This window comes from Chelonia mydas, chromosome 5 (assembly GCF_015237465.2).
Source record: "Chelonia mydas isolate rCheMyd1 chromosome 5, rCheMyd1.pri.v2, whole genome shotgun sequence".
NCBI lineage: Eukaryota > Metazoa > Chordata > Testudines > Cheloniidae > Chelonia > Chelonia mydas.
Window position 1 is genome coordinate 7,141,948 of NC_051245.2, and position 16,793 is coordinate 7,158,740.

The window sequence follows — 16,793 nt, forward strand, 5'->3', positions numbered from 1 at the left end:
AGATTTTAACCCGCAGCGATTACCAGTGCACGCGATAACATATTGTTTAATCCTTCCAACTTCAACATGAATCATTCAAAGGGAAGCGGGGAGGGGGAAGTTCCATAAGAATTATGAGTGCAAGCTGCAGGATTTAGTGATAAGGCAGAAAGAGCCACTGAGCCAACTGTGATGGGAAGGTAGGACATTATCTGACAGCTCCCTGTGGTCTGGGGGCAGAGCAGGATAAGCTATTGGGTTATAGCTTAGCACCTAGCACTGGGTCTCTGTAGAGGGCTACAGAGCCTCTTGATGACAATGCCTGATTTTGGAGACATTTCTATTCCTGTTGCAACATCCACTACTGATGTGGCTCCTGACACTCTTCCCCACTACAGGACAGATCCCACTTGTGTGGTGAATCTCTTATTATCACCGGTCAGTATAGGATGCGGCCACATATGAACAGACCATGCCATTTTCCTATTGCCTTGTTGGAGGTAGCTGAGGCCTTGCAGGGTTGTTTCAGAAATCAATCAAAAAAGTCCTTAATAAAGACGCGACAAGTCCTACAGGATAGCGCACAGGCCTGGAACTGAGGTGACCTGGGTTTTATTACTGGCCTGCCATGTTGGAGCAGAAGGACTTGGGGGTGTGAGTAGAGAGACAGAGCTGCCAAGAAGGACAGACTTGGGGATTTCTGAGCAATTTTTGGAGTGGGGTGGTCTAGGCCCCTCCCCCTCCTCTTTTAGGTGATCCGTCCACTGGAGCAGAGAGAAGGTAAACTCTGCCATTATGATTAGATCTGAAGTGGATCATGCAAGGATTCTTGCCCATTCTCCATAAGATGCTCTTTCACCTACCCCATCTGAAGTGATTACAACTTTGATTGCTGGATAGGGTGGCCCTAACCAGACTCCCTCATCTAAGCTACTTCTGTCTGAGGCTTCAATCCAAGCCACCTTAATGCTGTTACCTGCTTCAGGGCCTCATCTACTGCACCGTCACCTCAAGTCCACCTCAGCACTATCACCTCGGTTCCCTCTGCCACCTCAAGGGCATCTTAGCTCGGTCTTCAGACTCTGGAGAAAAATCATTGGCCTATAGGACAGAATCCCTGTTGGTAGGAAGGAATTCTCAGCAGCAAGTAGGAAGCTTTTTTCTCACTCTTCTTCTTTCTAGAGTTCTCTAGGCACAGCTACTCAACCGTACCAGATTGTGATTTTGGTCGTGGTAACTCCTCGTTCCAGGCACGTTCCATGCAGTTCTCACATTCTTTCATTTCCCAGTGGGGACAATGGTGTTTTATTGGCCTAAACTCAAAACTTGCCTGTATTTTAACCAAAATTCCCCAAACTGTGACATAACTAAGATGCAAATTAGGCTTGGCACATTCAGTCATTTCCCCTTGCTCGCCAGTAGATGCCAGCAAAGAGCTACCTGCCCTATGGAGCTTTTGTCCATCTGGAGTTCTCAAGCAGCCCTGGGATTCTCTTCTCCCTGCTTGTCAACAGGTCTCAGTAGCAAGCTTCCTACTCTGCGTTAGGCCACAGGGCTTACATCGCTGAGAGGAGATCCAGGCTTTGCAGCTAAGGAGTGAGGAGTTTCCTAGGCAGAGAGGTATTATCTGACCACAGTGCTGGAGACCAGTAACTCTGCAGTGCTAATCCTACCTCTAGCACAGAACCTTTTTGTGCCTTGAGTAATATCTAGATCAGCACCCTATTTTAACTGGAATCAAGATGAATTTGTGCAGTCAAATTGTTAACCTGAAATTGGTCTCCCAAAGCTGCATTAGAAACCCTAAAATGGGCCCTAAAACCAAGAGGCCCCATTTTTCCATCTCATTTACACCTGAGAAAAGTGCATGAAATACATTAGTATTCTGTGTGGGTAGTACTAGACAGATCCCACTTTGTACAGGTAGAAATGATTAGCCGGCATGAGGAAGTGGACCATCAGCCCCTTGAGCTCATAAATAATGTGGTCAACTCTTGTGATCTGATAATAAGTCTTATGATAATTGATGTTTTTTTGTCAAAGCCCCAGCTCCCGGAGTCATGAAATGAGGTAAGAATCTCAGCTTCCATTTCAAAAATAAGTCTCTGGCTTTCATGGCTGCAGAGAGGCACCCAGCACTTCGTGGTTTTTTTTAAATCCCTGATTTTTAAGATAATCTCATTATTATTTTAGGGAATGGCTCACGAGTTTTGAATGCTTGGGGTTGACCACATTGTAAAAATAATGGGGTGAACTGGTTGGAATCAATTCATAGATTCTAATCAAGAAGGGACCCAGTGCAGACCACAGAACATCCCTGGATTAATTCCTCTTTGAACTAACTCCGCTACCGGCTCCTTTACCCAAAGTTTAAATTTAAATGTTGAGGTTGGGCAGGAAATATACAGAGCTAGGTATTTATTATTTATTATTATTATCTTTTAATTTATATAGATGATAAAAAGGTAAAATGGTTCTAATTTGGAATACAGAACCATTCAGTCTCTATTATTATTAATGCCTAGCTCTTATACAGTGTTTTTATCAGTAGATTTCAAAGCCCTTTACAAAGGATGCCAGGATTATTATCCGCATTTTGCAGAGGGGAAAACTGAGGCAGAGAGAGGCAAAGTGACTTGCCCAAGGTCACCCAACAGAGCCAGGAATAGAACGAAGGTCTCCAGAGACTCAAATCAATTGTGCTGTTCACTAGGACCCCCTTCCTTCTATGAGGTGCCATAAAAGCACTTTGTGGGCTGGGGGGAGGGAAAACACCTACATTTTGAGCTTAAAGCACTTTACAAGAGTCCCTTTTAGCAGGGATGAACCTGTGATGCTCACTGAAAATGTTTCAAGCCTTGATTGTCTGGCTCTCTTTTCAATGCCGGATATATATATATATATATATATATATATATATATATATATATATATATATATAAAACCATGCTGCCAACTCCACTGGTATCAGTAACAAATGCTTACAAGGATTACAGCACGGTAATGAGCTTTTGTACTAATGGTACATCTTGTAATAACTGCTATCTGCACTTCCAGTTGTAAGTGATAAGTGAGGCTATATTGTTAATGACAAAACACCTCACCTTTCCCCTCTCTGCCACCCATTCCACTCCCTTCTTGATCTTGCTTGGAATTCCTCAGCCGAACGTTTGAGAGGAATTAGCATTAATTCTCATGCTGTTGCCTGGCACCTGATGCTGTAACATATAGTCGATGCCTCCCATCCTCATTGCATGGTACAGATACTGCCACATTGTTTCCTTTACTCTGGGCTAGAGACTAACCAGAGCAGGGCCATGTATGGATGCCCAAAGGCATGAGCTAAATGGATATTCTGAATGGTAATAATTGACAAATGGGGACCAAAAATAATTGACGAGCCCTCTAGTTTCATAAACAGCAAGCACAGTTTGGTTGTGCCAAGAGAAAAGGTGGTTCGAGTGCTAACCTAGGACTCAGGGAAGTTCCCCTGTGCTCTTCTTTTAGCTGAAGCTTGATCGTCAGGAAAACATTTCTTAACTGTAAGCATAGGACAGTGGAGCAGACTGCCAAGGGAGGTTGTGGAAGCTCAAAACGAGGCTAGATACCCATCTGTCTTGGATGGTTTAGACACAAGCAATCTTGCATCGTGGCCAAGGCATTAGACTAGATGACCCTTGCAGTCCCTTCTAACCGTGTAGTTCTATGGGTCTGTGATTAGCTCTGGGTTTGACCCCTCCCTATGGGATGCAGATTCCCCACTGAATGCAGTCAGTCAGCTCTGTTAGCCAGTGGGAGCCATAGTTCTGTGTCCTACGGGTCCATCTCTGCCCCATTTATGGGAGGTGGGAAGGAAGGAAGCAGTCCCTGAGTTCCCCATGGGCTGTAATCCTGCATGGCCCTTATACAGGCTGCATAGAGGGGGTCCCTTACACCCTATCTGTGCATCCATATAAGGGAGAGACCAATTTCCCCAATCTGCATTTTTCTCTAAGCAGTTACAGGTGAGCTGGCCATTTAGAAGAGGGTTGGGATCAGCTTTGGAGCAACCTGCGTGGAACTCAGAGGGAGAAGAACACGTTGCAGGATAGAAAGTTTGGAGGAGGACCAGGAAATTAGTCTGTGTACACGTGGCTAGAATGTTAGCGGTAGTTACAGCACCTCTGTAAACAGTTCTTTTAATAAAGAGCCAGTTTAGGTCCTCTCATGGTATTACCCACAACAAAGTACATGAGACAAGCCACATCTGTGCCAGGCTTAGCCCAGCTCTGCAGGTGAAAGGACTGAATACAACAGTCATGTGATGGGGAGCATGAGAGTAAGAGCCAGGATTACTGGGGGATATGAGTGTGGCCTGAATTCAGTCAGAGGAGAGGCTCCAGGGTTGGAAACGTTTTTTCTGTCCCAGAAGAATTTTGAAAAAAATTCCTGTTCCCCATCAAGCCAAAGCCAAGACCTTTCTCTCTGACCTCATAAATATTTAATTATTTATACAATATGGAACAGCTCCAAGAGGAGGGTCTAATAGAGTCCCACCCCTCAGTAGCCAAAGCACTCAGCTGGGCTATGGAAGACTACCGTTCAACTCCATGATATGAATCACCAGAGGAAGGACTAGAACTGGCTTCAGTGGAGTTTCCTGCCTCTGAGGTCACTGCCTAGCCCAGCTACAACGATCTATAAAAATAATCAGCCATAACAAAGAGGCTTTCTCTCACAGAAACTTGACCATGGATCTGAGGAAGCTGCTTGATGCAAGTTTTATCAAAACAGACCTTTTTGCAGGAAAAGTTGGGGGGTTGACTAATCAGCATTTTCCAGTGAAAAACAGTTTGGTTGAAAAGTTCCCAAACTGCTCTACCTGGGAGCAAGTGCTCTATTAAAATGCAGGACGATAGCCAGAAAAAGGCCAGTGAGGAGGCCTAGGTTGAGTAACTATCCGGAGCTCTTAACTAGAAGACTGGGGTGAGAGGGAGCAGGAGACTGACAGGAGGAAAGCCTTAGCTGGGACAGGACTAAGACTCGTGAGCCAAGGGTATGAGCCAGCTATGAAAGCTAGGGGGAAGATCTGTGGTGTTTTGAACTTTACCTTAATAAACCAGACTGGCAAGAGGGAAGAACTATAGAGAAAACACTCACCATGTGAAGTCTGATTAACTGGGGAAGGAGGGAAAACAGAGGCAGCAAAGGGGTGCAAAGTCACACAGGGTAAGCCCTCCTCTGCATTTATGCTTCCCCATACACGTTACACACCACTGCCCTGGCATCGCAAGCCTGAGGGGCTCAGAGAAGAGGAAAAGAAATGCCATCAATAACCCCCTGCTTTGCAATGTGAAAGCAGCAGAGAGACACCTGTAATCCCCCAGTGTTGACAGCAACAGAACTTCACTCAGCTGACCACCACGGAGAATCATATAAAAATACCCAAACCCATCTCTCCATGATGGATGGTCTATGTGCAAACACTAAAGTTTATTCCCTTTAGCACTGCTATCTATTGATGCCGAGCTACTAAGTAATCTGAGGGAAACTAGTAAGCAATCACCATGATAAAAATAAAATGGATTGGGGATAAAGAAGGAATTTCATCAAAACCCTCATGATCAGAATAATATGGTATGAGAGTAGTGAGCTTTATGTCCGTCAGCCTGCAAGCGTTTGTACAGGAAACTAAACCCACGGAGACTGGTGTTAGCTTGGGGATATTTTTTCCAGCACCAATGAAAAATATGAGCCTGATCCTGCAAATTGTGACTCGTGTGAGTAGCCCCTTTGACATACTGAAACCAATGAGACTATTCACATCTTCCCACAAGCCTTAGGGTTTGCTGTGTTCATGGCAAACACATACAGATGGTAGATAAAAACATCTTGCTCAAAGGTTGCAATGTAACACTGCTTTTATTCTTAGACTCCAGAACAGAGGTGGGCAAACTACGGCCCACGGACCATATCCGGCCTGTGGGACCATCATGCCTGGCCCTTGAGCTCCTGGCTGGGGAGACTAGTCCCTGGCCCCTCCTCTGCTATCCCCCCTCTCCCGCAGCCTCAGCGCTTTGAAGGGGAAACCGCCGCTCTTCTCCGGCTGCATGGCTGCCACTGCTCCTCCTTGATTCACTTGCTCTCTGCCCAAAGCAGATTTCCAACTCCCCAGTATTGAGACATCTGTCAGAGGGGAATTGAAAGTACTTTTCTTGCCTGAACGCATCTTTTAGAGGCTTTCATTTTGCAGAAATTACTCCACTTTAAAAAACAAAACAAAACTCAGACTTGACATGGTGATAGTCCTCAATGAGGAGAGAGCAATTCTCTTTTTAGGGGTGGGGCAAATGGTTTAGAAATAACAAAGATATATGCAAAAAGAACAAGTAGGACTTGTGGCACCTTAGAGACTAACACATTTATTTGCGCATAAGCTTTCGTGAGCGACAGCCCACTTTTTTCTTTTTGCAGATACAGACTAACCCGGCTGCTACTCTAAAAGATATATGTGTAACAGGATGGGTGAGCTAATTATATTTTATTGGATCAACCAATAAAAGATATTACCTAACCTACCTTGTCTCTTTAATATCTTGGGACCAACATGGCTGTAACAACCTAGAAACAAAAGTGTGAGTGTTTATTTAGACCACGGGGCGAGATTGCTGTGCAGCAATTCATTGCCAGTGCCACAGGGTCTCATTCAGGCCAGTGATTTAGCAGATCCAAAGGAGAATTAGCCGTTTCTGTGGATAACGGGAATATCTAGAGTTACAGTAGTCATTTCCCAGCCTCCATCTCTTAGAGGCTAGGAGAGTATATTCCCTTGGGGCAGGTTACATCATAATTGTTTCCTCCAAGGTTTTTCCCTCTGAGGCAGCTGGATCTGGTTGCTGTCAGTGATAGGATACTGGACTTGGTGGACCACTGGTCTGATCCTGTATGGCAACTCCTATGTTTTCCTACTGTGCAGCCTTCAGGTTGGTGAGCACTTCCTTTGCTCATGTGAGCGGCCCCAATTAAACCAATGTGAGCAAGGGTTGCGCAGTCAAGGGCTAGTCTATACTGGCACATTATTTATTGCCTGAAGCATGTGTGAACTCTACACTGGGGATTGGGAGTGGCTGGCTCAGTACAAAAGCAATTTTCCCTCTCAGTATTGACATTTCCTCATCAATTATTGGGAGTGGACCACATCCACCCTGACTGAATTGGCCTTGTCAACACTGGTTCTCCACTTGTAAGGTAACTCCCTTCTCTTCATGTGCCAGTATTTTTATGCCTGCATCTGTAATTTTCACTCCATGCATCTGAATAAGTGGATTTTTACCCATGAAAGCTTACGCCCAGATCATAGAATCATAGAATATCAAGGTTGGAAGGGACCTCAGGAGGTCATCTAGTCCAACCCCCTGCTCAAAGCAGGACCAATTCCCAATTTTGGCCCCAGATCCCAAATGGCCCCCTCAAGGATTGAACTCACAACCCTGGGTTTAGCAGGCCAATGCTCAAACCACTGAGCTATGCCTCTTTAAGCTGCCACCAGACTCCTCGTTATTTTTGTGGAGCTACCCCTCTGATACTCTGCACTGGAATGAATGCAGAGGGCATGCATAGGTAGAAGTGAATGCAGAATTTTGTCCATAGGTGTTTGTTTCAGCATGTGATCCTTTGTGTCTCTCATCATTCACAGGGATAAATGCATGCTGACCTGCTCAGTGTGTGATGCTCATTTGAATCTCATCTCTGTGAGCCGCATACTGCCTTGATTTCACTGTGTGTCTTTTTAACAAAAAAAAAAAAAAGTGACTATATCCTGCAGCCCTCACTCAAGGCAAAACTCTCACTGAAGCCTTGAAAGGTTCAATGATGCCAAAGAGAGCTTTGTCCAAGTGAGGACAACACTGAGATACTAGGGCCTAAACCTTTGTGTTGGGGGGCTGTCAGACAGATGGTACAGCTCTGTGGTTCTCTGCCCTGGGGCAGGTTAGAGCAATCTGAAAGACTGTTTTATCTTATAGCGCCTGGCTATGGGCCCCGAGGGACCATTTGTCTGCAGGGGAGAGCCCAGAAACCTATCCATCTAATCTTAGGACTTTACACTGCTGCCCACCACTGTTGTTCCTGAGTATCCTCCATGTACAATCAATGGTAAGAGCAAAGGTCCTAATGGATTCTAGGGAGTAGAATCATGTTCCCCCTTCGTTTCTCTTTTCCAAGCTGAAAAGTTCCAGTCTTATTAATCTCAACTCACGAAAGCTGTTCCATACTCCTAATCATTTTTGTTGCCCTTTTCTGAACCTTTTCCAAATCCAATATATCTTTTTTTGAGATTGGGCAACCACCTCTGTGTGCAGTATCCAAGATGTGGGCGTACCATGGATTTATACAGAGGCAATATGATATTTTCTGTGTTATTGTCTATCCCTTTCCTAATGATTCCCAACATTCTGTTACATAGGCGACGACTTACTCGGATCCTGTGGGGTTCTTAAACCCCCGTCCGCCCCAGGCCCCGCCCCCACTCCAGCCCTTCCTCCAAGCCCCCACCCCTACTCCACCTCGTCCTGCCCCCACCCCGCCCCCACCCTGCCTCTTTCTGCCCCTCCTCCCGCCTCTTCCTTCACCCTCCTCCAGCGCCTCCTACACACTGCGGAACAGCTGATCACAGCGGACGGGAGGTGCTGGGAGGGTGGGGGAGGAGCCAATCAGCGGTGCTGCCATCGAGCAGGAGGCACTGGGGAGGTGGGGGAGGCAGTGAACCATGGGGCTGCCAGTGGGTGATGAGCATCCACAATTTTTTTTTCCCATGGGTGCTCAATCCCTGGAGCACCCACGGAGTCGGTGCCTATGTTCGGTTAGCTTTTTGACTGCCACTGCTCACTGAGTGGATGTTTTCAGAGAACTATCCGCAATGACTCCAAGATCTCTTTCTTGAGTGGTAACAGCTTATTTAGACTCCATCATTTTGTATATACAGTTGGGATTATGTTTTCCAGTGTGTATTACTTTGCATTTCCCTACATGATAGATCTCATTTCCAATAGGCTTTCAGTGCAGGACCGTGGCTGATGTCGGTGCAACCGTTGAGTATCTTCTAGTTTGGAAAGCAAAACAGCAGTTCTAAGGAAAGTCGGCGTGTCCTCTGAAGAAGTCATTGGTCTGGGGGGACCAGGAAACGTGAGTTCTTAGCTGGTGACCTTAGAAAAATAGCTACTCCTCTATTTCCTCTCCTACCCTTTTTCTGTTTTGACTGTAAGTGCCTGCTGGCTCCTCCCCATGCGTTTGGTACATCACTTAACAACCCAGTTAATCATTACTGGAGTCTCTCAACGCTACAGTAATAACAAGGACAGAGATTGTCTGGGCAGATCTCGGCAAAGAACTTTGCTTTGAGATATGACAGTTCCAGTCTGGGGGGACTTCTGGGTTCCTTGCTTTTTGGGCATATCAAATCATACCAACAGCGTTGCTTGACTTTGGGATTGAACATGTTTGGGTTTTTATATTTTGAATTAACTTTTAACCCTGAGTTTGGACTGTGAGTGTAATATACACATAATCAGCTCAGGCCTGGTTGCATGATCAGTATACATGGAGGACAGATTCAGGCAATCACTATAGCCAGTTTTCATATGTGCATACACACAGATTTTCTCATCTGTAAAATGGGGATAGGAGTTCCCTGCCTCCAAAGGGCTTTGTGAAGATAAAACTCCGTTAATGATTCTTAGGTTCTTAGATAGTGTGGTGCTGACAGCTAGATAACTACCTAGGTAGATAGAAAGGAATGGTCAGCCTGGTGAGATATCAAGAAATAATCTAATGAATCAAACAATAGGCAAAATGAAAATGCAGCTAAGCCACAGAGATATAAACAGTTCAGGAAGAAAGAATGAAAGGTTTCTCTCGTACTTACCTGTATTGCATTGACTTCAAGTAGCCCTTAAGTGGAACTGACGGTATTACAAACACAATAAGCACTTCTAGACAAACTGGAATAACAATCACTTCAGGAGCCTGGAAGCATTCAGAATTCTGCTGTTGTCAACTCTTTCAGTGGCTTTAATTTTCAGTGGTAAGCACAACTCCTATATAGTGTTGTCAAAACCACAATGAAGTTATGTCAGTGAATATTAAAAATGCTGGCCCGCAGAATGCCAAACACAGGGATTTGAATTTCATGCTCCCTACTAAACATCAAGACAAATATGTCTAATTTCATAAAAACCCCACCAGCCACTGCAAGACTGACAGTCAGCCCCAGGATTAACACTTTCTCAGGGCAAACGGGAGTTCATATTGTAATAAAGCCCCATCTACCAGGCTGGGGAAGTGGAGGAGAGAGAAAAAGGACTGGGGGTAGGAATGCAGGGCCCTAGAGGTAAAGTTCACTGCTGGGCAGATTTTACTCTCTGTTGAGCATGTGTTACAGGGTTCCCCTGTGCCGAACTGCAGAAGATATGGATCTGTTACAGCGCCAGTTAAAGAAAATTGGTTCTTTAGCTCATGCTGGAGCAACTCCTGTGTTTCACCTCTGGAAGTCCCCAGCTCAAGCCCCCATTATTGGCTAAGATAGTGACCATCCCACAGAGGACTAATTCTGCACCCTCAAAATAGAGCTTACATGGTGCATAGGCCTCCTGTGGCTTTTCTACACTGAGGTGAATTTCACCCTATCGGCAGAAGTTCATAGGCCAGGTCTAGCTACGGGGTGGGCAAAGGCCCTGTAAGTATGAACTGCTTGCAGCAGCCACTGGGCCTTATCTCTGTGGTTACACAATATACCTTTTCCTTCCCTTTAGTGCCTTGAGAAAGGTGCTGGGTTGACCTGAAGGTTGAAAGATTGTATCTAGTCCCAGATGATGAAGTTCACTTTATGCAAAGGGCCAGCAAAAGGCATAGGCCTCATTTAAGCCTTTGAAATCAAGCTTAGATGGTGCATAATCCTTGCCCTGACCCTTTGCACAGGGCAGAATTTCACCCCAGGTAAGTACAATGCAGGCAGCGACTGAGGGAAGTTTAGTCCTTGGGACCTGCTCAGTCCAGAGTCTCTCTGCTAAGACTGCCAACAGGAGGGCTGACTAGTGGTAAATGTGTGTGGGGGGGTGGGGTGGGGTGGGGGGTGTCTTATGTCCTTTCTGTACCCCTGTCCACTCAGTAGTTGATTGAGACCCACCAAACTCATCTCACATAGGGCTTTGATAATTAAAAATCATCCATCAGCCCCGAGTGCACTCTTCCTGCCTAACAAATAATACACAATTATGAGTGTTTCCTGAGAGAGCACCAAAAGCCGATTAGATACATAACATTTCTCCCAAAGTTACACTGGCTGCAAGACATTTCCCTCTGATTGGATAATTTTATTTCCTTGGGGGGCCTCTATGTGCTCGCGGAAGTCTGAAGATGCTCCATTTTACCAATGTTTATACACTCTGAGATCTTGCATTATTAATAATACTAATTATTACAATTATTTATTAGTAGTTGAGGAATGAGAGAGCTTTCACCCGTGCACAAAACACAGAAGAAGAGACAGACCCTGTCCCATGGGGCGTTCAGTTCAACTTCCTGATCCTGTGAGAATGCAGAGGAGGAAGGTTGAGGGTATTTGGTGACTCACAAAACCAGCTCATAAAGGGACAGAGAAATTGACCTGATGTCAGTTTCTCAGGTGGGTTAATGTTGATAGTGCTGGAAGAAGAAGTGTCCTCCAAGGCTCAGCCCTGCAGTGTGTTGATCAGTTTCTGGTGATGACGAGTTCCTTCGTCTGCCACTGAAATCAAAGCAGGTGCTCCAGAGAGGGTGGTTATGAAGATTGCAGGGGTGCAGGGCGGTGGATATTGACCTGTGCCCCAAACTGGGTTTTATGTCTAGAATTTCTGAGGAGGTGTGTTGCAATGTTGGGGAAGCATATGCTTTCAGCGCATGCCCCTGCCACTGACACAAGGCCTGTGATTGCAAACCATGAAGGCTGAATGGGTCTAACGGCCAAACAATGGAACCACCATCAGAGTGTCATGCCCTTGGATGGCCAATTAGGGAAAACCAGTTTGAGGCAAAAGGTAGACTTCAAACCTGGGTCCTTTAATGAGAGCCACTGAGCAAATGGTATTTAGGCTAAGGCTCAAAGGGAAGGTGTAGGTTTGAGATAACGCAGTTCCCCATAGATGGACATGTCTCTGGAAGGGAAACGGAGACCAGGCTAAGTCCCAAGAGTGTCTGGGCTGGCTAGAAGGATGTGAGTCGGGTCTATTCTATTCCTGTAACTCAAGAGGGAATCCCATCTAGTTGAGCTTTTGAAAAGTTTTCGTTTTGCCAAATCTGCATTTTCCGATGCAAAAATAGTTTCACTGAAAAATTCCTGAATAGCTGTAGCTGTAATCCTAGCAGTTGTGTTAGCAGTTTGTGGCAGTTATCTAGGCAGTGTCGTTGTAGCTCTTTTGGTCCCAGGATATTAGAATGACAAGGTGGGTGAGGTAATATCTTTTATTGGACCAACTTCTGTGGGTGAATGAGCTTTCCAGTTACACAGAGCTCTCCTTCAGGTCTGGGACAGGTATTAAGAGTGTCACAGCTAAAAACCAGGTGAAACAGATTGTTTAGCATAAGTAGTTAACACTTATTGTAAGATACAATTCAAGATGAAGTGGCCAGTTAACACCTCTGCAATCATAGGACACACAAGCAGGAGTTAGTGAATTACAGATTGTTGTAATAGGCCACAAATCCAGTGTCTTTATTAAGACCATGATTTTTAGTGTCTAGTAAAGTTATGAATTTATGCTCGTAGACATTTCTGTTGAAGGTGTTGCACTGGTTTCCTTTGAGGACAAGGACTAAGAGGTCAGATATGGAGTGATCATTCTGTGAAAAGTTTTCACCTGCAAGTGATATGGTGTGTTTTTCATTTGTCATTTTTCTGTGTCAGTACATTTACGAGCACAGTGATTGTCTGATTTCTCCCACATAGTTGTTCTTGGGGCATTTACTGAATGGGATGAGGTACACCACATGTTGTGATAGGCATGTGTAGGATCCAGGCTCTTGAAAGGTGTGTGGTGGGGAGTTTTGATCATTGTAACAGTGGAGATATGTCTGCAGGTTTTGCACATGTTGTTATAGCAAGTGTGGTGCTGCTTTGAGATGGCGGGTCATGGTCTGTGTTAGGGGCTTATTCCTTCACCCACTTACTTCCCTGGTCCTTCTCGCATGAACAGAGAGCAACAATACCCGAAGTCCAAAGGTGCAAACAATTTGATGTTTATTGGGGTGAACTTCCAGCAAGCATGATTCCAGTTTCCTTCCTTAGTATCCTCCTTCCCAGCTCTGACACCACAGAGCCTGACACCTGTGTCCCTGTTCCCATTCCTGCCCTTAGCAAAACATGATTGCAATTTCCTTACCCCTATTCCCTGTTCCCATCTCCCCTCTTTCGCAAAACATGATTCCAATTTCTCCACCCCCATTCCCTGTTCCCATCTCCCCCACACCCACTCACCCCCTCCCACCCACACCCCCTCACTTCCTCATTGACTACAGATTATATAGTAAAACTTGAGTTCTGCTTAGCTATACCTTAACCAATCATTTTCCTGAAATTTAACTAACCAATCCTAACGTATTGTAACATGATTATGTAACCAATTATATCCCTCCACCTTGATTAGTTTACACCCAGCAAAATTAATTATACAGCAGACAGGAACAATCACAGAACCAGACAGAGATTATATAGACAAACAATAGCAAAGTGGGAACTATAATGACAAAACAATACAGAAGTGAGGATTTCACATCCCAGTATTGGTAAGTGAGTTCTTGCCAGACGGGATGCTGTTTCCTTTTACATTTTCTATGCACTTCCCTTTCTCTGGAGGTGATAGGCATTATCAGGACAGGATTGTATTCCTAACAGCCCAATAGCACCTTCTTTCAATGTGACTAGTTTGGAATGTGAGGATGTGACCGGTCGCTTCCTAGCTTATGGCTGCCTCTGCTGCTTAGCCAAAGGCCTTAGCCTAAGCACAGGGCCTCAGACTGTCACAGTAAGAGAAGGCCCTTACACCAGCAGACAGTGATTTTGATTCTTTCTTTTATACCTCTAGAACTAGCCAAGTGATAAGAATACACCTAAATTCTTAAAGTACAGGCCTTTGCAGACAGGCCTGAATATCTACATCCTAACAGTCTGTGGGGAGTTTGCTTTTGATAATGAGCTTGGCGAGACTGGGGGTTGCTCGAAGGCCAGAAGAGGGGGCTGGGGAAAGATTTATTTCATCACGTAGTCCCTATCGAGTATGGATTGTAATTATTTAATGATACCCTCTATTGGTTCCAGTGTGGGGAGGTAGGTGATAATTAGGCTTGTGCAGTTGGAGGGGTATTTTTTGTCCTATTTTAAAGCAGTTTCTCTCAGGGTATTTGTGTGGCCCATTCGATGATGTGATCTACTTCTCTGGTAGAGTGTCCTTGTTTGGTGAAGGTGGTTTGAAGTGTGTTAAGGTGTGTATTCTGGCTTCAGCAGTTCTGATTTTGTCCATGTGAAGGAATTGGTGCACACGAGCCCTACCTAGTCAGTTTGTTCTACTCCACTTCCTTACCGCTATGCAGGAAGTGATTTTTATATATAAACCATGTTCTACAGAATAATAACCGATGTGTGACTGGAGACTGACCAGATCCAAAAGGCTGTGCCTGAGCAACTTCTGACATGGGAATTGTTTATAATCTGAGCCAGGATCACAACTGTCTTGCCTCTGGGCCTAACCAACACCCTGGGTCAAATATCTCCAATCTCGTGGGGTAGGGGGGAGTTTAAGCTCTGGATCCCAAATGACTTCATTTCTGCAAATTATCTTTTATGTATTTATTTTAAGAACACACGAACATAAGAACGGCCCTACTGGGTCAGACCAAAGGTCCATCTAGCCCAGTATCCTGTCTTCTGACAGTGGCCAATGCCAGGTGCCCCAGAGGGAATGAACAGACAGGTTTCATCAAGTGATCCATCCTGCCTCGCTCATTCCCAGCTTCCGGCAAACAGAGGCCAGGGACACTATTTTGTTGCATATATTATGATGGCATGTAGCGTATGTCTAGGTTGCAGATGGGAGCAAGTCTCGCAGCCCATCTAGACAGACTTGCTCCAGCTCTGCTCCAGCTAGTGCATTAAAAAGAGCAATGCGAACATTACAGCTCAGGCCCTCTGGCTCACCCAACCCCGTGCATCTAAACTTGGGTAACTAGCCTGAGTCTCTGCCAGAACCGTGATGTCCACACTGCTATTTTCAGCACGCTAGCTCCAGGGAAACTAGTGTGAGTCTACTATCTGGGTTGGGAGGCATGCCCCAAATGAAGTGTAGACACACCCCTAAAGGGCAAAGTCCAGACTGGCACTGTACGAACACGTAGAAAGAGGCAATCTGTGCTCCAAAGACCTTAAAGTCTGAATAGACAAGACAGACATAAGGTGGGAGAAAAGAAGTATAATTTTCCTCATATTACAGATGGGGAACTGAGGCATAGAGAGATTAAGATCAAAACGCTTAGTATTGGCCTAACTCTGCTCCTACTGTAGCCAATGGTAAAACTCCTTTTGACTTCAGCAGGAGTAGTGTTAGCTCAATCATGAGGGTTTTTGAAATTCACACCTTAAGTGACATGGTCCAGGTCACACAAAGTGTCTGTAGCGGAGGCAAGAAATGAAGCCATATCCCCTTAGCGCCTACATCTCCTATGTGCTGTTTACAAGATCGTCCATCTTCCCCCAGTACAATGGCAATGTCTTCTGCACATGGCAGGGAAGTTTTGCCTCTAGACATTTTTGTTTACAAAAGCACAGCCCTCCCTGTAGAATCATAGAATCATAGAATATCAGGGTTAGAAGGGACCTCAGGAGGTCATCTAGTCCAACCCCCTGCTCAAAGCAGGATTGATCCCCGACTAAATCATCCCAGCCAGGGCTTTGTCAAGCCTGACCTTAAAAACTTCTAGGGAAGGAGATTCCACCACCTCCCTAGGTAACGCATTCCAGTGTTTCACCACCCTCATAGTGAAAAAGTTTTTCCAAATATCCAACCTAAATCTCCCCCACTGCAACTTGAGACCATTACTCCTGTATCAAAAGCACATGACAGAGCTTTCCCAGCACAGCGTGCTGTTGTGGAACAAAACAAGCTTACCTATGTTCCATGAGTGAAGGTTCATGTCATCCGTGCTCGGGGCACAAGCATTCAGACAATCTACATCATCAGTTTCCTTTTAAGAATCTTGATCTCTCCTGAGGAAGCCAAGAAACAAGCCTGATTCCTTTCATTGGTCCCCGGCCGGCAGACAACTTCAGAGGGAGGATATTACACCTGTCACTCTCTCTGCCTCTGGACAGGCTGCAGATGAGACAAGAGAGAGGTGCACAAAAAAAATCTTTGCTTGTGTGGCAACTTTTTAACGTGTTTGTATCCAAGTGGCTTTTATTGAGTACTTCCAAACTAGTTTGCCTACATTATGTGGCTGGGAAATAGGGCAGCAGAAATACTTCTCTCTCTTTCTCCCTCTGCATTTTATTTTGGCAATAGCTGGTTCACTGAATGAAGAACCTGGGGCTGCATATGGCATTTGGGCATGAAGAGTTAGTTGGTCGTCTACTGGAGTTTGAGAGAGGCACAAGGTAGCAACAGCTGACTCTTAGTTTGGAGAAGGATGATATTTTGGTTACTTCCCAAGACTGGGAGTCATAAGATCTGGGTTGTATCCCAGGCTCTGCCATGGACATCTTTGAACAAAATACTTCCTTTTTATTAATATTTGTATTGCAGTGGCAACTAAAG